General features: G+C 39.1%; 1 long non-coding RNA gene across 1 annotated transcript in view; it reads right to left on the bottom strand.

Moving 5' to 3' along the window:
• Positions 1-22,065, bottom strand: part of LOC122791696 — a 239,307-nt gene that overhangs the window by 169,104 nt on the left and 48,138 nt on the right. The window lies entirely within an intron of this gene.

Here is a 22,065-nt window from a genome sequence, read left to right as displayed (position 1 = left end):
TGCTAGGTGTTTTTCTGTTATGTTACCATTCTGCCATCCGAGTCTACTTGTGGAGTGATGCTCGAGGGGTGGGTGTGCAATGGGGGCATGCAGCAAATCGTCTCACCTCCAAAGCAGCTCAGCCAATCCTAGTGTTAATTCTTCTTTTTGTTTAAGAACAATTCAAATGGCACACTGTGCTCCTACAGTGGATAAGTGACACCAGCAAGATAACTGATGTACCTCTACCAGAAATCTCTCTTGGTGCAGCTTATCAATGACTACTACAATTGCAAGAAGAAGAGTTTATCAGTAATTAAGGAAATCACAAAACAGCTCCCTCAGCCCATCAGTCTGCACCAGAACTGTGCAATTCTAGCCCCAAACCAAGCAACAGATTATGAGCTGAGGCATACCACTACATGCAAGTCAAGAAGGGACACTGCTGTAGCTGTGCCATAAATTGCATATGAGCACATGCACAGTGCCAATTTATAGAATGCAAAATGCATCACTGTGGCAATAACTTATGAAGCATTATGGGCACACCATCCTAAGGGAATAGTATATGACATACCTTGGAGGCTCAAATAATCAGAACAAGAATATAGTGCTTAGTAATAATGAAAATGTGGGCCGTGTTGTATGTCCAGCACCAGCTAACAGAAAATCCTTCAGTGAGTTCGGATGTAGCACTCATGATAAGTGCAGTGATTTAAGGCACACATCCTGCAACAGGAAAAAGAAAATCCTTTGGTAACATTTATTGTACTAGCCACATTAATTCAACTGAGTTGTGTGCCCTTTCAATGTGCCACTCACCAGAAAGACAGTTGCTTGAGTCATGTGTGCTGCACCAGACAACAGAAAGTTGGTCTCACTAAATATAAAGCCAACCACTCATCTCTCAGTTAGGCAATTGGATCCTCCTAGGCAACATCCCTTTGATCAATTCAGTCACTCTGGACAAGAGGATTGAGTCAGCTGGGAGTTGTGCTGTTATCTACATAGGGATTTTTTTAATTATCGCTTTAATTCAGTAGCATCCCTTGTGCATGCCTGAATCATCCAAGGGGTACATATACGATGGACCACCACACTCTACATACATGTCTCCTTGCATACCTAATCAATGGCCATGCCCTTCCACACAGACAGTACCTCCACGAGATCCACAGCTCCATTGGGGATTCTATCACAGTGGGCATGCCCAGGCACACAACCTCACCCTCTCCATCTTAAAACAGGAGGGCAGCCAAGTCATTCTTCTCCTTCCCATGAGCCAGCTCCAAGTCCCTAACTGAATTCAGGTAATGTGAATCGTACCAAAGTGTCGACCTTCTATGCCAACAGAGATGGCTCCTTTACTGAATCTTGCAATACGGTTTCCCATGAAGACAGTTGGTTGAGTCATGCATCTTGCACCAGCCAACAGAAATTCTTTATTTAATTTTGAAGTACCACTTGCCACAAAGACATATGTTTGCTTGAGTGCTCTGCTCCAACTAACAACTACTTAAGAAATTTCCACTGTCAAACTCCCTGACAGACACCTGGTTGAGTCTCATATCTTGTGTGATGCCCCAGCACTGGCCCAGTAATCAAAGAGCCTCAATCCTTACCACTGGCAATAGTAGGGGAAGTACACATCGGGAGAATGGCAAGTACACACACAGTAAAGTGCAATTTCCTTTAAGAGCACACAGAGACCACAGTCAGTCTGGGGCTGATTTCTCCAGATCCCCAGTAAGACTCTCCACTGGCACAGCTATAGAGTTGAGATGTCAGCTGAGTGGCCAATCCAAGACCTCCAGCACCCTCTTTGTCCAACCAGTGCTTCATGTCCCTGCCCAAGTAGCTGACACACACACACACACGCACACGCACACACAGACACACACACACACACACACACACACACACACAGTCTTTGAGATTTGATTTACACACACACACACACCTGGGAAAGTCTGGCACTGGTTTATTAGCTATGCCCCCTCTTGCCTGGACTATAAGGTAGTTCAGACTGCCACTAGCCACTCCTTATCAGCTGCTTTAAGGCCCTTAACAAATGGTGTCCAATCTTACTGTCTAATGCTACTGTTAATACAAATGGTAGTTTGACCAAGAGCACGGCTATTAGGAGTGGCCCTCACAGTGTCACCAAATAGATATGCAAGTATTCTAAGAGCTTAAATATGTCTTACAAATATCAGCCACAAAGACAGGTTTAAATATGTTTAATAATAAATAATAAAAGAACAAGAAAATACTCAGTAAATCATCACAGTAACTTCACAGTTCAAAATCACAGGAAATATTTAAAACAACATTGCAGGACAGTCTCCAACAAATACAGAAAACATCTAAACTAATCTTTACTATATTCCTAACTATATCTAAAATAAATTACTGTACCCTAGTTAACTTACTTACAGAGCCAGGGAAGATAGATGTGGTGAGTGGGTTTTCCCAGCTGATGCTGCCAGGTCAAAGACAAACTACAAAATGCACTGTCTCTATTTCAGCGAGTTCTTAAATTAATATCTCAAATATTGCTGCTGGGATACTTGCAGGATGACATCATGTTTGTCATCTGACTATCCCAGGTGAAAACAACCCATTGCTAGAAACTGCCAGCATTTAGCATCTCCCTGTGAAAATACATAGCCCTCAGATCTTTGACAAATGTTGGAAGTCATAAAATAATTTACATTCCTTCGCATGTAAAGACAATACAAAAAACTTCTAGTTCTAGATATTGTGTCTGTTACTGCACTGAAGCTAAGAGATAACATCTTTTGTTTATGGCCCAGCTATAAAGTAACTTAACCTCAACCATTCTTCTGAAGTTTTGCAAGTTAATCTTCTGTGTTTCAGTCTCCCCGTTAAACAGTTACAATAGTGTATATAAAAATATCTCTTCAGCACACGTCTATACAATATGACATACAGTTCTAATACATTTGTAACACAAGCATATGAATCATGTTGACATTCAGAAATGGCACATAACCATTTACAAAATTCCAGACAGTTGTGCTGGCAATATCTCCCTGTGTCACACTTCTATATAAATCATATTAATATTCACAAATGGCATATAATTATTTTCAAAATTCCAGATAGCTGGGCTGGCATTATTTCCTTTTGTGACACCTTGCATCATCCAACAGGAAATCTGCATGTCACAGCCACAGTACTCTGACCACCGTCAGGATACTGCTCTCCAAACTGCATAATGAAAACAGTTTTCCACACCAGAACCAAAACTAACCAGGCTGCAGAAAACATTTTTTTTACTGAGAGGAAAACATGCTTAATTTGTAAGTGTTTTGCTTTGCTCTGTTGCTAAATTTCTTGCTACATTTGTGTGATGGAATATTCAGGGAATGATTTCAGTGTGCTGAGTAATGAAATGGTACACGCAGAATGTATCATCTCAAATATGACAGCTAAACAGTAAGATGCTCACAGGGGTGGCTATAAAACTGCCTTCAAGATGAGCATGCACTTTGCTGCATGTGAATTTTGTATTAACTGACGGTATCTGTGTACATGGATAGCTCACACTTTTTTTTACCATCTGCATCACAGACTGAGATCAGGTTTACACAATTGTATGTGGGCACAAAGGGGACAAATAGTTTTCTTATTAGTTTTCTTATTAGTTTTGTACAGGCAAACTGCTAATTAGATTAGTTAACTAAGCAGCACACCATGTCTGCCCAGCATGCACATTCAGCTTGTATGAATGCCCTGCAGTAAATAAAACAGTAAAATGTTTAGTCATTGAAAACATCCATGCATGTTCCACAGAAATATTCCTCGTATTATGTCTATGATTTTGTTAGTGCACTGACTATTGATTTGACCTGGCAGCACATGGTCATGCTAGAGGAGTCATGTATGGTGAGCTGAACATAACACAATCTACCAGGCCATGTAAGATGGTAATTTGTTGTCAGTCATCCAGTATCATGGTTCTCTGTGTGTTTCCCCTACTTCAGTGTGGAAGTGACATAGCTGTGCACATGTACTGTTTGTTAATCTTTGCTTTCAGAGTGACAACGTGGATGTATGATAGACAACACAGTCTAAACCATGTAAAGTGCAGAGCTGTGCAGTTCAGGGGCACCACTACATGGATGCTCAAGAGCACAATATATGTGGCTCACAGGCTACTTAGTACTGTTGTCATTGCAATATTATGTGGTACTGCTAGGAGGAGAAGGGCTGAACCTCCACATATCACTTCCTTCCCTCTGTTCACACATCAGGAATCCCAACTGTAGAATGACATTTAGTATATTCTTTTAGTACTTCAACATAAATACAATATCTTGGTAGGTTATCTGCTTGGCTGCAGTGCTTCACAGATTGCACTGGATGATCACAGTTCACTGATGGTGATTATTAGCAGCTACAGTACACTACAGTGTTATGCAACTTGGTACTGTAATGTCACTGAGTTGTGGTTTTGTTGTGTAGGTGATCACCTTCACTTTTACACCTTCACTTTTACCATCCAGGTGTGCATGTATGTTTAGTTGTATTCACAGTAGTTGAAAATATCTGTGGATGTGTGATGGACTGCAGAATGTGAGACATGGTAATTCTATGGCTCCAGAGTCCAGGAAATGGGACTGCAGAGTAAACTAATGTATTGGCAACTGCATGGCATGTTCTACACAGATTTCTTGGCAAACTTTGTAGTGGTGCCTGTAGGAGGGTGAATGAACTTTCTATATATTATTTTTACCAGTGCTTTTATGAATACCACTCCTAGGCAGTGTAGCACATTTGTTATGCTCCGAGTACGTATATATATTATGATCATCAGAGTATGGTGGTGGTAGTTGGGTCAAGGTGTACAGGACTATTAACATCATGTCTGGTCACATTTGCATACTAATGCTATAACATTAACATGAAACATTTAGTGCACCATCTAATTATTCTATAGACGTAGAATATAAATAAAGTAAGAATATTTTATACTGCTTTTTTTCTACAATGGAATGGATTGACTCTGAGCAGTGATCTCTTAACAGTGTCTTAGATATACATTTTTGGTGTGCTTCAGTGTTTGGATACATGTCAATTAATCTTTGTATGTGTCCCCTCATACATTTACTGGACTACAGAGATGAATCATCAGTATCCTGCATTGATTTTATGGATACTCAAAAGTGTGGTGGAGGTCAGACAGGCCAGGCAGAAAGTTCTACAACAGGATCACTTTCTTCAGATGTTAGTATGGAGGCCAAATATTTGCTTTCACCTGACACTATGATGCTGTATTTAGAAATGAATGACATGACAACAGTATTACTGCAGGCTCTCAAGTTCCAGCTAATAGACATTGTTAAAGGGATCTCACATTTGTGACCAGATGCTTATTTGCTCTGTCTGGACATCACAAACAAAGTGTCATAGAGGGGCACTGTGTCACACAAAGGCTCGGAAATGATTAAGAAGATAGATGAATTTTGATATCCATCATGGTGGATACAGCTGGCACAATCGTGCATTACCCATCCATAAAAGTGAGAAAGCCACAACTGTGCCTGCTAGATTGGATAAGCAAGATCTAGAGAGTGGGTTATAAAAAGACTCAGATGAACGTTACAGATAATAAGAAATACTTGAATTATTTCAATTAATGAAAAAATGAATGTAGTGCATTAGTATTGAGCAGACTTTGCTAGTAAGTAAGTATTAGTCCACAAATTACAGTAAAAGAAGGGGAGTAAGAAACTCATTCAGAAATGCAAGTGCTTCAGGTACAATATGATAATAACACAAATATTCAAGTGTTTAGGCTAATTTCATAGGAATGGTAGGCTGTGAATTAGGGAGCACACAATCTGACATGTATGCACATCAAAATATTCACTCTGTGGAGCACTGAAACTGTTTGAGGAAAGGTTTGCAAATATAAAATATTTGGCATATTTAAATTAATAACAGCAAAATAAAATGTGACACCACTACATTAGTAATGGTCCATACAAACAGTGGGTAGTAGAAAAAAATCACAGCAGAAGAATTTGTGAAATATAATTACATCTTTTTGCAGAGGTCAGAGCAATCAGTAAAACTGTTTCCCATGTTAATAATCTCAAGTCAGCCAGGTTAGCTGGTTAAAATGGAGCACGTTAGCTTCTCAAACACAAAATTAAGATCCCAAGAAGGGGCCACTGGTTTTCTTGGTGGCCTCATTTAAAATATTCCGACATGAGAATGCATTAAAAGATAAGGATCCATGGGCACACATGCTGAAATGATCGATAAATGAACCTTGATGCAGGAGTAAGAAAGACCATAGGATACTAACTCACACAAATACTGTAAAACCAAAGAACAAAAATGGGTGCAAGTTATGTTGTTGCCACCATCTAGAAATACATTTCCATTTGTTAATATATGATTTTCTACTATCAGGCATTTTTGCTTCCATTATTACCTGTTGCATGTCCTCAGTAAACAGATGCCTAAAAGGAATTAAGACCCTATCATCCAGGCAGTCAAGTGAAGTTGACTGGTACTGAGGTATATCAAACACTCTTATTCCTGTGTGAGTAGATAAAGACTGTATGGAAGCTTGTAGTAATTTCCCCTAGCCATTTCTAAAAGAAGGGAGAACCATGGTTGCCTGGGCAAAAGGAAGTCAACACAGTGATCTTCTGGGATTCCTTCTGAGTCTTCATAAGTACCCTGGCAATTAATGTAAAAAGTGTAAAAGCATACAGGAACATTATTGTCGAAGGAATAGAAAAAGCACCTGTCTTTCAGGCCTCCTTGCATGGAGTCCTGGAGTAGAATCTTGCCAGCTAATTTTTCAGAGAGGAGGCAAAGAGGTCTATTTGAGGAACTCCACACAGACTGATCACATCTTGAAAAACCTCCTGATCTAGTTTCCATTTGTGAGGGTCTACCCTTGTCATGCTCAGTTTGTCTGCCACACAGTTTTGCTCTGAAGGAATGCAGGATGCCTGTAGAGTAAGACTGTGCTGTGAAGCTATATTGCAAGCTAACATGGCTTTTCTGCAGATGGCATATCACCTGGTTCCCCCTTCCTTGTTGATGTAACACATGACTGTGGTATTGTCTGTAACAACTTGAAGAGGTCCTGAGGACCAAAGATGATTCAGAGAGTTGAGTGTCTGGATCAGGGAAAGCATCTCTTTTATATTTATATGCTTGCATCTGTCCTTGATGTCCACACATCTTGCACTTTTATCCATCCTGAAACTGCTCCCCAAGCACAGTCTGAGGCATCCATGGTGACTAACTGCTTTGTAACATGGAGGGAGAAGGGGTGACCTGGATTTACACACACCTGTTGTCTCCACCAAGTGATTTCTCTACTAGCAAACCCCAACATTGGCATCTAAAAACACATAGGGTGTTGGTGTTGTGATCAAAGAGACTTCAAATACCACTCTATTTTTCTCAAGTGGAATCTTTCCAGGGGTATCATGAAAATCATAAAAGATAAGATACGCCAAATATTGAGGTATTCCCTTGCAGTAACTGATGTCTGAGTGGAAAACATTAGAAACTACATATAGATCGTTTTTTTTTCTGCAGAAGAAAAGCTCTTTCAGCTCTGATGTCCAGCTGACATCCTAGAAACACAATCCTGTGAGAAGGAGTCTAGAAAGACTTTTAAATGTTCACTTGAAATATCAGCTTGTATAAGAGATCTCTCAACCAAGACTTGCATTTTGACAATCCCTGCATTTTGAAAAAGACTGCAAAGTCATGAAAATATGGAAAAATGTGGATACCATGTATCCTGCAATGAGCTATATCTGGAACTAGACACTTTGTGAACACTCATGGTACAGTGGATAGTCCAAAGTGTATGACAGAGAACTGGTAATGTGAACCAAACACACAAAACCTTAACAGACACATGCAGTCTGGATGAACAAGAATGTGATGATAAGCATCTTTTAAATCTAGTTTGGAAGCTTGAATGAGGAAGAAGAGGTAACAAGTTGTGAAGTGATATCATTTTGAATTTGGGCAATATCAAAAACAGTTTAGGAAAGAAAGTTCCAGAAATGGTCTTCAAATACTTTCTTCCTTGAAATTAAAAACTTGAATAAAACCTGGGGGAACTGGTTCAGTCACCCTCAGGGCAGCATCTGATGAAGGACAGGTGGAAAAAAAAAGAGACTGGTCTGCAGGATGATGAATAACCACCTGGAAAAAAACAGTTTCCTCCCACTGCCATATGTAAACCTTGATGAATGATCTTCTGAACCGATTTGTCTGAAATGATTTATTGCCAAAAAGAAAAGTGGATATTCAGAATTTCTTGAAAAAAAGAGCTGCCAGAGTGGGAAGTGGCGAACAAAGTCTCTTAAATAGTCATTTTGACTTACTGAACTGTCCTTGGTTTTGGGAGTTTCCAGAATTCTTCTTGGAACTCTCTTACCATTTCTTCTTAAATGTCTTGTTTACCTGCATTTTGTTGAGACTGTTTATTTTGTTTCTTACCAAAACTGGATGAGTAGTTAGAGAATCCCTTGGGATACTTAGAAATGAAGGGTTGAAAAATCTTAAGAAATTCCCTGTATGAGCTTACCCCTTTCATCACACTTCATCTATGCATCAGAGGACCAAAAAACAAATCTCTGCCTAAAGCAGAATTTAAAACTCATTTTTAACATCATCGCAGACGTTCTGAGAATGCAGCCATGCAAACGTCCTCAAAACAGGACCAGTGGCCATAGCCCCTGAAGAAGAATGAAGAGTCATACACACATTTTATACAATAAGTAGTGACTCGAACAATAAAATAAATTAAATTATTTAAAGTAGATTTCTCTTCATACGAAGAAACTACAGATAAAATATTTCTCATGCCTTCACAATTAGTCAGATCAAACCTTAAAATAAGAACTTGACAATTCAACATTCTGAAAATCAAAGCCGCAGAAGAATATACTTTCTAATCAATAATCTTACCATCCTTATCAGAAACAGTAGGATTGGAATCAACCAAGTGTTTAGCAGCAGCAGAATTATCTAAAACTATAGCTGCTGGATCAGAATTGGGAACAGTGTTAAATTTTTAAAAGACAGAGGAACTTTATTTGCCTTTCTAGGGCCAGCTGGCTAACTGTAAGGAAAATTACAGGTAGTGGCACATGTCCCCAAAAGCTGACAGAACTGGAGGACTAGGTGCAGGTTCTATAAATTCCTTCTGTAACAGCTTGTAGTATTTTCTTAAGGATTGAGAAACCTCAGTATTCTCCCACTGAAAACAATGACACATTCTAGAAGCTGTCTCAGAAAAAGAGACCCTCCCTTCACACTCACACAGGGAGAGTCAAAACCTGAGCCCTTCTCTGATTCTGAATCAGAAATTTTGTGGAAAAGACTGTATCTGTCCCTTCATACTCCTGTCCAGATTTAGAATATTGAATCTCTTTGGGAAAGCAAGTATCCCTCTTTCTTTTACCAGAAGCTACTTTACAAGGAGGATCAATAGCCTGAATTAAACCCTGAGCCAGGCCCAGTAAACTACTCCTGTCTAAGGAAATTAGATGAGCATTAGACAACATGTTTATTTTTCCATTTCTTCCTGACAAAAAAATCAGGCCAAAAGTGTTATTAATGGTGGAAGTATTTGCATAGATACTTTTATACCCCAAGCAGAATCTAAACAATTTTCCTCAGGTAGACAGCAAATGTTGGAGATGTAATGGGGAAGAAAGAAGTACTTGGTACTATATGTTCTCGGAGTGTAATGAATTGGCAGACTTTAAAAATTCCCCACAGAGTATACTCTGTCAGGAATTCTGGGCAAGTAAATAAGTCTAAGAAAATTATTATTATTATTATTATTATTATTAATTTTGAGCTGGGATACAGGATCTGAATTGCTCAGAGATAGTAAGGCCATGTTAAGTTTAATTCTGGTGGCTGCCAAAAAAGCAATTACTAGAAAATGGAAATCAAATTCTAGACCAAATATACTTGAAGTAGTGAATATTGCAATAGAGATAAAAGAACAAGAAGTGGGATCTTTAGAAAAGGGTAAGCGTAAATTACATGAAAAAAATGGTCTGTGGGAACAATACAATCAGAAAAATGTTTTGCTGGAGAAATGAGGTTTAAGTGAAAGCATGAACTGAGCAATTATGTAATGTTGCTTTGCTTTTATGGTATAGAACAATATCTGTGATGTACAATGTTTGTAAATGTGAACTTGTTAATATGGTTTGATTACTTTTATACAAATATAAGTTTGCCTGTGTCACAAGCGGTAAATCAATAAAGGTGTTAAAAAGACAGTGTTACTAAAGGCAGCATCAGCAGCTTCCCCAGGAAAAATCACAACATTCTGAGAAGATAGAAAAGCCTTACTTGTTCTTTCTCCTAGAACTGCAAGAATAGCTCTCCCTTACCCACTGAGGGGATCCAAACAGCTGCAGAAGACATGGCTTATCCCCAGTTCATAATGGCTGTAGTATTACACTACAGGGAACTGAGGTGAAAGATAAGTAGTCTAAGGTACAACTAATTGCCAAAGCAGAGTCACCCACCTGAAGCTGAGGCAAATTGCTAGCCTGCTGTCGTGGCAAAGACTATTTGTGTAACTTTTTCATTTTATGGCTGGAAGAAGGACCAACTGTGGGAACCAACATATTGTTCCATGGTCATACTGAAAATTGTGTCTCTTTTGCAGGGAAAGCAAGCAGCAAACACCAGTAAAAACAAAAAGCCTTTTAAAGGCATTTTTTTCCAGAGACATAGCAAAAACACTCTAAAACACTTTTCCAGCACTACAATATAAAATAAACACAATTATTCAACAGAAAAAAATGGTTTTCGGTTACTTTATACAACGTTTAACCTGACTCCTGTTTAAAAGTGCACTACAGTCTCTTGGCAGTCCAGTAAAACACAAACTCCTAGCTTTAAAATAACTTCCCTAAAGAGAAGAATATCAATAATAAACAAAATTATTAAATGGAAGGATTTTCCTCAAAGGGAACTTATCTGCCCAGCAAAGGAACAGCACAAGCAGACTGTTAACCCTCAGAAGCCTCAGAGGAGCATCAGTGGCAGTAATGTTTTAGAGGGCTTGGCACCTAAACTTGTCTTTTAGTCAGCTCAGCTTAAGCTGCCCGATAGTCTGGGTGTATGGAAGGTGCCCTGATGCTTTTAAAGTTGCCCAACTGTTATATCCTTGGCAGGATATAAACTATACAGCTAATGCTACTCTAGCAGTTATCTATATGATGAACATCTCTCTCTTTCTCTTGCTGCTACTTTGACATGATGGATGGGGCATCTGGAAGCAGCTGTTTACTCAGGTGAAGTGAATAGGAAAAGGCTACAGTATGTCCTCTGGTTATTATTTTTCTCACTCATTTTTCCCACATGATGGCCATCCATAGAGTAGAGTAAAGACATAAATGGCCCTGACTGCTTACTGGGCTGACAGAAGGGTGTCAGTACCTGGAACCAATACTGATGGAGGCTCTGTGAATCAACAGAAAGAGGAGGATATCATCCTATATATAACCTTAAAGGTGGATCCAGAATCCCTTCCAAAGTGGACATAGGCAGTGCCGGGAGGGGATGCAACATCACGGATCCAGATAGTACAAAGATAGTACAAAGATGGAGATTAGTGTAACGTGTCGGTGTTCATGATGGTTCCTAAGACTTGACAAAGATCCACTTGACAATGCGGGTCTCAATGTTGAGTGTACTGGATATATGGAAGCAAGTGCTGAGGTGATAGCATCTGTTGGCACTGAGCAGACAGGTTTCAGGAGGCAAGTTGACTCTAAAATCACTGGAAATAAAAATGATCCCAAGGAAGGTGCTAAGAGTGGTAAAGAGGGGCAAACCCAATCTGCCCATAGAAACAGAGCGGGTCTGGGATGATACCCAACTCTATCTGCACCTTCATTAGGCTCACAACCAGTTTCTGTAGTGCTATGGAAGGACCTGTTAAACTTTAATGAGGTAGATGACCTGGAGGAGAGGAAATGGGAGCATTCCCTCTCAGAGAAGCACCTGCTATAAGTTTTGACAGGGACTTTTTCCCTTATAACAACAGTCGGCTAAAGGTGGAGTCTTGCGTTCCATTATCAATGCAGGAGGGGATTGAACTTTTTCTTGTCTTGGAATCGTTGGATATGAGGAAGACTCAGCATCATTGAGCTTTCTCTTTCGCTGACCCTTATCCTACTCCTTTTCTCTTCTCTTGTTTGCCCTGGGAGTGGGTTAGGTATCTGGGTGTAGAAGCCCCTTCAAAATTACTTTATTTCAATGGTAACAAACTTTTTTTTAACAAATACAACTGAAAGATGCTAAGCCACTGCTCTGCATGTCATGAAGGAGACAAGGTAAATAGCTAAAACCACTTAGTACAACTATGCTAACAATAATAATACCGTCTGTTTTAAATTAGAAAATATGTTAATTTAATTTAAAAGAGTGAATCTAAAGTTAAACATTATCTGGAAGTTGAAAAATAAGCTAAAGTACTTAGCTGAGCTTGGATGATCATCTTTTCTCTATTGCAGCAAACAAGATCTGATGTCAATGAGAGCACAAGAAACTTACGGGGGAAAATCTGAAGGAGTTCAAGGCTAGGAGCATTAGCAGATGGCCACACTGGATCCAACAAGTGGCTCTCTACCAAACAGCCAGATTGGACAGATGAAACAGGATCAAAAGTATGATAGCTGGTTTGGTCAAACTGCAAAGCTGATATCATGGTTCTGTCGTGCACAACTGCATACATAAATGTAAGCTGCTGTTTGCACATTATACTAGTAATTTTTTTGGAAAAAGTACCATTCTCACTCATAAATATGCAGCACAAATTAACATCACCAGGCAAACTTTGATGTCAAAACCATTGTGCAGGCCAAAACCTAATGAAGAAGTTCTCTATTCTATATATTTTTGTACCTTGCATCATTAAGAAAATATTACAAATCAGGGTATGTTTTCCAAAACATGTTTTTTGAAAAAAAAAAAAGAAAAATTCAAGAAGCAAGTGGTTTTGTGGCATCAAAGAGTTCAGGAAAGCAATGGAATTAATTATCTTGCAAAGGCTGATGAGCCGAGGCGCTAGAGAAGTTTGCTTTTATGTAATGTGTATGCTGTTGACTAGATTTTATTGGATCCAGGTGTGTGTTTATTTTACCTGTGCTGTGGGACTGCACTTTGGATCAACTACTGGACTGGAATTTTAATAAAATATAAACATAATCACTGGCTTCTTTCTTTTTGTGGTGGTGAATTAATTATCCTGCTGCTGCTCATGTCTTAGTGAGTGTAAATGTGTAAAAAGTGGCAAATGCAAAATCAGTTTGCATTCTTTGCATCTATAACTGCTTTACTTTGCATATACATATGCCTGTTGACTCACACAAAGCACACAGAAGTATTATTTTCTACCATTCTGTGTGATCCTGGAGCTTTTTTCCCCTTGGGTCTCAAATGAAAATAGACTATTCCCATATACAGAACCTGGAAATCAGAATTTAATTAAATAATGTCTTGCTCCCTTGGTAGACAGTGATGAAGTCCTGATGATGATCCATGTTCACTCAACAGCATCGATGTTGAAAGTGGGGCTCCAGGGAAGAATGGAGTGAGTGACCACTTTTGGCCCACAAATACTGGAGGAGGCAAGTGGCTCTGCATCACCACCTGGGTGACGCCTGCAGGCAGAACTGGATGTTGCACACACAGAGAGAATGAAACTACTGACCACATGCTCTCCAGAGGTGTGTCTCACTAGCTGGAGAAGGTATATGTGAATGCATGCATGCATGCTTTCAGTAGAAAGTAGTAAACAGTAGACCTCAAGAATACTGCTGTAGAGATTTTGAGGTCCAGGAGTTAGTAAGGGAGACTATTGGGTTTACCAGACTATTCCACTCTACACCACTTGACTCTCCCCTCTTTAGGTGCAAGTGGGCTACTTAGGCCCTCCAGATAGAGAATGAATGGGCCACAAAGCTCTTGCCCAAGTCTGGAAAATGCCTGGCTTCTACCATGACAGGGAAGCAAGTGGGTCTGATGGATTAAGGAAGAAAAACCATTGGGATAGGGTGAATTTATTTATGCAAGTACTAAACTAAATAAGTACATACATACATACTTACATGCATACACACATACATATATACAGACTGATGGATTAACATTTTAAGAGATGATATCCCACCAGGTCTTAGTGGTACTGTCTGTTTAAAACTTGTAATACAGACAAGTCATTTTAGATAACTGTTTCATTAAGATGTCATGTGATGAACTGAAATGAATACTGAAATGTGTAACTGCTAATTTCACTGTTAAGTATTTACTGGTATTTTTCACTATTTTAAAGCTATCTATTCTGCTTGTTCTGGTTTTCCCACCAGGCAGTATTTATATAACTGATGTGTTAGCTGTTTAAAATATTCTTTAGAGCCTCATTGTTGATTTTCTGCTGTTTTACATGTTTTTTTAGCTTCTCACTGCTATTTTTCTGCTGTGTTAAACATTCTCTAGTGCTTCCCACTGAAACTAGGGTAGCTAGTAGCTATAGCATAGTCCAGACATAGGCTTGCTGCATCTGGGTTTGTTTGTAGTGGTTGTTTGTTCTGAGCACATTTTTCAGGCCATCTTGGATTGAAAGGAGCCTATCTGCACTTTAGTGAGAGGATTGTGTTGATTGGACCCTGTCTGGTAAGGGGAGGTTGGTCTAGGTCTTAGAATAAGCATCCTTATTAGTCCTCTTGAATCTTTTTGAATTTTCTTTCAAGTTTTTAGCTTCTGGTATTTAGACCCTGCATTTGAGCAGGTTTCTGCTTCTTTGCAGGTTGCACAGTACCGTGCACTGCCACACAGTTGTGAACCAAAGCCGGATAATTAAATTCAACAATTTTCCCTTAGATACTACTGTAGCACACTAGTGTAGCTTCATCCTTAGTGCTTTCCCGGTCAAAGAAATACTGCTAATGAGGTGTAACCTAATCACCACCACCACCACAAATAAATAAATAAATAAATAAAACCCTAGGCAGAAATATCCAACCACTGAGCTCTTCCATGAATGATTCTGAAAAGCCACCCCTAGTGACAATAGTCTTCAACCTAGCATTATGGACAGTTGGACTACCCTTGTTTCTCCTGCCAATCTTACTGACTTGGGTCTCTTGAGGCAGTGTAGCGATTGCCTCATGTATACCGACAACCCTCTACTAATAACTCACTCTAGTACAGAGTGTGAGAGATGTATCTACACCAAGAATCTTGAATCCATGCTCTCTCGCACTCAAAACAGTAACACAGAAGAGGTTGTTAACTCACCCAACATTACATATGCACACAGTACCATTACTCATACACATAGTATGTATCAAACACAAAAATCTACATATGTGGAGGTTCTCGTGAAAAACTTACCTAAACATCAGAGAACTTCAAAACACAAGATTGCTACAGCTAACACAGTCCCCACAAAACCCATGACACACAGCAACACCAGTGACTCACTCACCAAGCCCATAAGGAGAAACACTCAAAAAACAAATTTTCTTGTCATTGGAAATTCAATTGTGAGACACACCGATGTTCCACTCCCCAGGCTGGACATGGAGAAAGTCATGGTTAGCTGCCTGTCTAGTGCCAGGATTCGTCAGATCATGCACGAACTTAGATATCCCAGCATCAAGCACCATTATGGCTCTGTCATAGCTCATGCTGTAGGTCTCTTGGCAGCCTCCCTGAGCAGCTTTCGTATTGTCTTTTCATCAATTTTGGAGGGACACCCAGTTCTTTGCAACATCACTGTTGTCCCACATTTTCTTCAATTTTTGATGACTGCCTTCACTGTGGTCCATGGTATATCCAATGCTGTGGACATTTTTTGTACCCTTCTCCTGACTGATACCTTTCAACAATGACATCCCTTTGATGCTTTGTAAGGTCTCTGTGAACCATGGCTTTTGCTGTAGCAGGCAACTGAGTAAATGTCAGGAAAATCCTACTAGGACAGATGAACTTTATTTGGGGTTAATCCGAGTCCCTTTAATTGATGTCAGGTGTGTACTCAAAAGATGTTTCAGCAGAATATTAGTTTAAGGGTGTGCACACTTATGCAACCAACTTATTTTTTATATTTTTCCCCTAACAGATTTGTTTCCTTTTCATTTGAATTGTACAGGTTATAGGTCACATTAAAGGTGGGAAAAGTTTTGAAATGATTTATTGTGGTCTCATTTTTTTATATCACAAAACCCTGGCATTTTAACAGGGGTGTGTAAACCTTTTATATCCACTGTATATGAGGGATCGGAGGCAAAAATTAAAGCAGGTGGGGTCCTCTCCGATAATTTCTGCTTGAGCAGAGGAACCAGGAAGGGGTGTCCTCTTTCCCGTTATTACTTATGTTGTATTTAGAACCACTGGCAAAGAAAATAAGCGACTCAGAAATTCAATGATATAATTGGTATGGTAGTCAAGAAAAGCTGGCTTTATTTGCACATGATATTAATTTATACCTGACAATACCAGAAAGGGACATTACAGTGTTGTGGAACATTTTGAGACAGTTTCAGATCTTTTCAGGATACATAATTAATGAAGCTAAAACAAAGGCAATAGAGGTAAATTGTGTACCCACACACAAATTGGTTCAGGAATAAGTATTTAAGGAGTATGGATTAAAAATGATTCTAGTGTGGCAGCTAAGGATATGTGAGAAGAGACTAATCAAAAGATAATAAAAAAACTGAGAAAATTGAATATGGATAATAAAATACAAGCAATTAAATGTTTTAGTCCCTTTAGTCTTATACACAGGTCAGGCATATTTTTATCAACCAGAGGAGAAGTTGTGGATAGCAATTAATAAAGAGCTGAAGGACTTTATCTGGGAGGGGAAGATGGCAAGAGTCAAGCGGGATAAGCTGATTCTTCCAGTAGAACAGGGCATTTTAGGTTTACCCAATTTGAAGGGGTACATCACAGCTACACAGTTAAGACTCCTTTACATAGCACAAGGAAAAAAATATATATTTCAAAGTGGAAAGGGATGAAGATGAAATGGGGGGGGGGGGCTCAAGAAACAAGGAGAGACTGAGATTTTGGATGCAAGCCTTTAAGGAGAATAACAATAAACATACAGAATATTATATCCATAAAGTAGCAGAAAGTATTCTAAGAACTAAGCCAACACGGGATTGGAGAAAGGAGATTCAGCCACAGGAATGTCTGAAATTAAGGATATAGACAACAGACAAGAGCAGGGTGGAATTTATTGGAGAAAACTGGCAAAGGAACCAAGGTATTGGGAGTAAATAACTAGTGAGGGAACGAAGATAGATGCGAAGACACCAATAATTTATTTGGACTGCAAGTTAAAGATTGCCTTCCCTATCAGACATTGACACCAGAGTATAGGCAAAGAGAAAGAAATAGGGGAGTCTTAAATGAAAGATCAGCACTGGTAAAGTTTTTGGTAGAATCTACAACAGAAGCTGCCATTAAAAAAGGAATAATTAGTAGAGCATATAAAATATTACATAACTATAAGAATCAATCAGAGGAGGTTAGAAAGGATTGGGAAGAGAGATTAGATAAGCAATTCCCAAAGAAACAAATGGGGGATATATGTATGTCTCCCAAATATGCAACAAAATCTAGAAGATTTAGGAGTTTTGCCTGGAAATACTTGCACAGATATTTCTACACCCCAAGTAGACTCCAGAGAAATTTTCCTTAGGCAGACAGCAGATGTTGGAGGTGTGATAGGGAAAAAGGTAATTGGGAACATATTGTCTGGGAATGCGGTGAATTGGTGGAATTTAAGGATTCCCTCCGTGATGCACTGTCAGAGATGCTGGGTGGGCAGATTGGTCTGTCAAGGGAAATGATTTTTCAGAGCTACAGTATGATACAAAATTGGAATTGCCTAGGCATAGTAAGGCCTTGCTGTGCTTAATAATGGTGGCTGCCAAAAAAGCAATTATTAAAAAATGGAAATCAAAATCTAAACCAACTATAGTAGAAGTAATAAATATAGTAACAGAGATAAAACAACTGGAATTAAGATCTTTAGAAAAGAGTTGGAGCAAACTACATAGGAAAAAATAGGAATTGTGGGAACAATACATATAAGGGATGAATGAGGTTTAAAAGGTGGCAGGACTTAAATAAGCTATGTAATGTTTGACTAAAAAAGATTGGGTAGATTATAAGTGATGCATAATGTTTGCATCTGGGAGTTTGTCAGTATGATTTGTGATGTAAAATACTTGCAACTAGGACTGTGTCAGTGTGGTTTGTTTTCACTTATATAATTGTATGATTGCCTGTGTAGTAAGTGCTGGTTTAATAAAGATGTTTCTTGTTTAAAAAAAGGAAGGAATTGAATAATTTATCTGATGCTGCTTAGGTTATATAATATATAGTAATATATGGGGAGTAAAATGTTAATGTTAATTATAGTGTGATTACTTTTATATGAATGTAAATTTGCCTGTGTCACGTGATAATTCAACAAAGGTGTTTAGAACAAAAAGAACTCACAGTCAGTGAAATCAGACTAAAAAACTTCACTAAGGAAAACTATACCATCCTAGGCAAAGGTATAAATGTATTCCAAGCCCCACTCCAAGTTGTAAGTGGTAACTACACCAAAGCTTACACTAAAGCCCTGTACAATCACCTACATAAGTGTATAGGATCTGAAGAAGGCTACGTCCGAAAGTGCAAATCCTTTTTCAATGTTTTATCTTTTTACCCTTCCAGGAGACTGAGTATGTTTTCATATGTTTTAATAAAGGATTGTTTTTAAGTGCATTCTGCAGCCATGGTGGTACATCCACTTTTTGTTTTGCTTAAGTGTATAAACTTGGCTGTACCATAAAGAATCAAAGCTATAGCCCCAAGAAAAAAACAAGCTGCCATGGTGGACATTAAGCATCAACAAACTTTACAATAAATGCAAAAAGTTGCTGTCCAAGAAAACAAAGGCAAGGCCCAAAAAATGGGAAATCACCCTCCTCAGGCTCAACAGGCAAATAAGACAACTTGTCAAATCCTCCAAGGGCTCCTTTGAGAGAACCTTAGCAAGTACACCCAAGGATAACCATAAATGGGAAATCACCCTCCTCAGGCTCAACAGGCAAATAAGCCAACTTGTCAAATCCTCCAAGGGCTCCTTTGAGAGAACCTTAGCAAGTACAGCCAAGGATAACCATAAGGCCTTTTACATCTATGCACACAGCCTAAAAGGTAGTACCCAAGCATGTGCAGAACTAGTGCCCAACGGTATTACACACACTGACCCCACAGAGATAGCAAACCTGATAGGGAATAGGTTTGGCAAAAATTCCACTCCCTTATCCCCTCCTAACTTATCACAAACCTTCCCCCTAACGCCCCCCCCACCCTACAAATCTGAACAGTATGTCCTTAAAGTCTTGTCCAAGGCAAAAACCACAGCCTCTATGGCACCAGACAACATCCCAGGCTGTTTTCTAAACAGTCTAAAACCTGAACTAGCATCACCATTAAGTACACTTTTTAATCATAGCCTAACCACAGGCTTTGTTCCTGTGGAATGGAGAACAGCAACAGTTATTCCCCTCCACAAAAGTAGCCTAGCAACAGACCCCAGGAATTACAGACCCATAAGCCTGACCAAACTCATCTAAAAGGCCATGGAACGTATCATTATGGACTTCATAAATAAAGACATAGGTGACCTCCAAACCTTGGATCCTACCCAGTTCGGCTTCGTGAAGGGCAGATCCTGCCTATTAAACCTGGTGGTCTTCTTTGAAAATGTGACCAGGGCCACTGATAAGGTCAAATCTGTCCACACAGCATACCTCGACTTGGCAAAGGCTTTTGAAACAATCCCACATTCAGGCATTGCCGATAAAATTAGCAAACTGAATGTAAACCCTTTGTTGTAAGATGGGTTGCCAACTGGCTGACAAAACAGACACACACTATTAAAATGGGTAACTCCACATCAAACAGCAGACCTGTTACCAGCAGGGTGCCATGGTGGTTAGTGTTGGACCCCCTACTGTTTGGCATTTACTTCTCAGCAGTTCAGGTCAAAACTAAGGGGTTGTGGCTGACCAAGTTTGCAGATGATTGCAAACTAGGTGCATTCACTGAATCCCCAAATGATGTTAGTATATTCCAGGAGGATCTCACGCAGACCAATGACTGGTGTATTAGTCATGGTCTCAAACTGAATGCAAAGAAATGCATCATCAGTCCCTTCAGTACAAACAATGTCCCTTCACAGTATCAAATCAACAACAATACCCTAAGTACCCACGAAGTGGTAAGGGACCTGGGATCACAAGTTGACTGCAACCTTAATTGCGACCACCATGTGTCTGCTGTAGTAAGGAAGGCTTTCTACGTAACAAACTTGATTAGTAAAGGCATCGCCTCAAGAACAAAAGATGTTATAACCCCTCTATACTCGGCACTAATCCGACCCATAATTGAGTATAACTCCCCATTCAGCATGAACCGTACAAAGCACCTGCAGCAACTGGAGAGACCTCAAAGGTTTCTAACAAAGAAGATCAATGGGGCTCCAGCATGTGCCTTACACAGACTGACTAAAGTCCCTATCTATACTCTGTCGTATAGACTTCTTAGGGTAGACTTATGCTTGGCCTACAGAGCAATCCAAGACCCAAACCTAATGAACTTGCTGCATATCAATAAATCAAACAGGACTAGGGCTAACTGTTCCAGGGACCTAAATATGGCATGCAACTTAAACAGGACATGCTGGAGAGGCAGATTTATCTCCCAGCGACTGCAGTGTCTTTGGAACAGGCTACCAATTCATGTGAAATACAGCACCTCTATGACACTGTTCAGGAGGAACCTGGATGAGTGGATGGGGCTCCATAAATTCTTACCGGGGATAGTGCCTACAACCAGCCCGGACATGGGCATTCTTCACTAAATTCAATCGTGGGTACTGACTAGCATTTTCATGTATTATATTGGGATGAAACAGCTAGGCTTAAAATTACCTCTGCGTTGATAGCCTAGTATTCTTCTATGATCCTATGATATTGCCCTTTGTTTAATTCAATTTGAAAAGGTGCATTTTTGAAAAAAAGCTTGCTGTTGTTAATATTAAACTATTCATGTTTCTGGATTGTTTCCTGTATTTTTGGACTTTTACTTTGTGCTTGTACTTGGGATTTATGGCTTGGCTATTCTGCTTGTTTTCTGTATATACACATACATATGTACATATACTGGCTTGGATTATCTGAATAAGTAATGCAATGTATATAATGATGACGCAAGGCATTTCTAAGTGCCACAGTTTAGATGAGCAAATACTTTTCTTTGACTGACTCTCCAAAGTAATAAGCATGACAGTGGCAATAAATAAGACATAGTTATTTTTCAGCAAGACATTTGAAAGAATTCTATGAAAAATAATTAAAAGGCAAGTTATTCAAACTTACAATGAGTTCCAGGCAGGAGAACTTTAAAAAAAAAAAAAAAACATTTAGACAACAAATAACAAAGGGTATGTTACAGGAATCAATTCTGGGATAACCTTATTCAAAATCTGTACAGGTGATACTACAGATGGACTGTAAGACAAGTATAATTCTTTGTAGATGACACCAAGGTCTGCTTCAGGGTGCATACAACAGCTAGAACAGACATGACGAGAGAGACTTTGTAAGGTTCAAGGAATGGATGGAAATAAATATATATATATATATATATATATATATATATATATATATATATATATATCTCAGATTCAAAGCAAAGAAATACAAGCTAATATGCTTAATAGAAAACGAGGTACTGACAACAGTGAAAATGAAAAGGAGCATTAGCAAAAGTAAATTACAAGACTTAAAGTTGAGAAATTAATGTGAAAGGTAGCAAGGAAAACTGAGGAGATTCTGGTATGTACAGAGGAGGCATCGACAGCAGAAATGATAAGTTCTTTCTCTATGACTTGGACTATCTACATTTGGAGTACTGTATTCATTACTGGACACTCCATCACTGCAGAGAATTTAA

This window comes from Protopterus annectens, chromosome 17.part0, assembly GCF_019279795.1.
Source record: "Protopterus annectens isolate FY-2018-M chromosome 17.part0, PAN1.0, whole genome shotgun sequence".
Classification (NCBI taxonomy): Eukaryota; Metazoa; Chordata; order Ceratodontiformes; family Protopteridae; genus Protopterus; species Protopterus annectens.
This window is presented reverse-complemented; position numbering and strand designations above follow the sequence as displayed.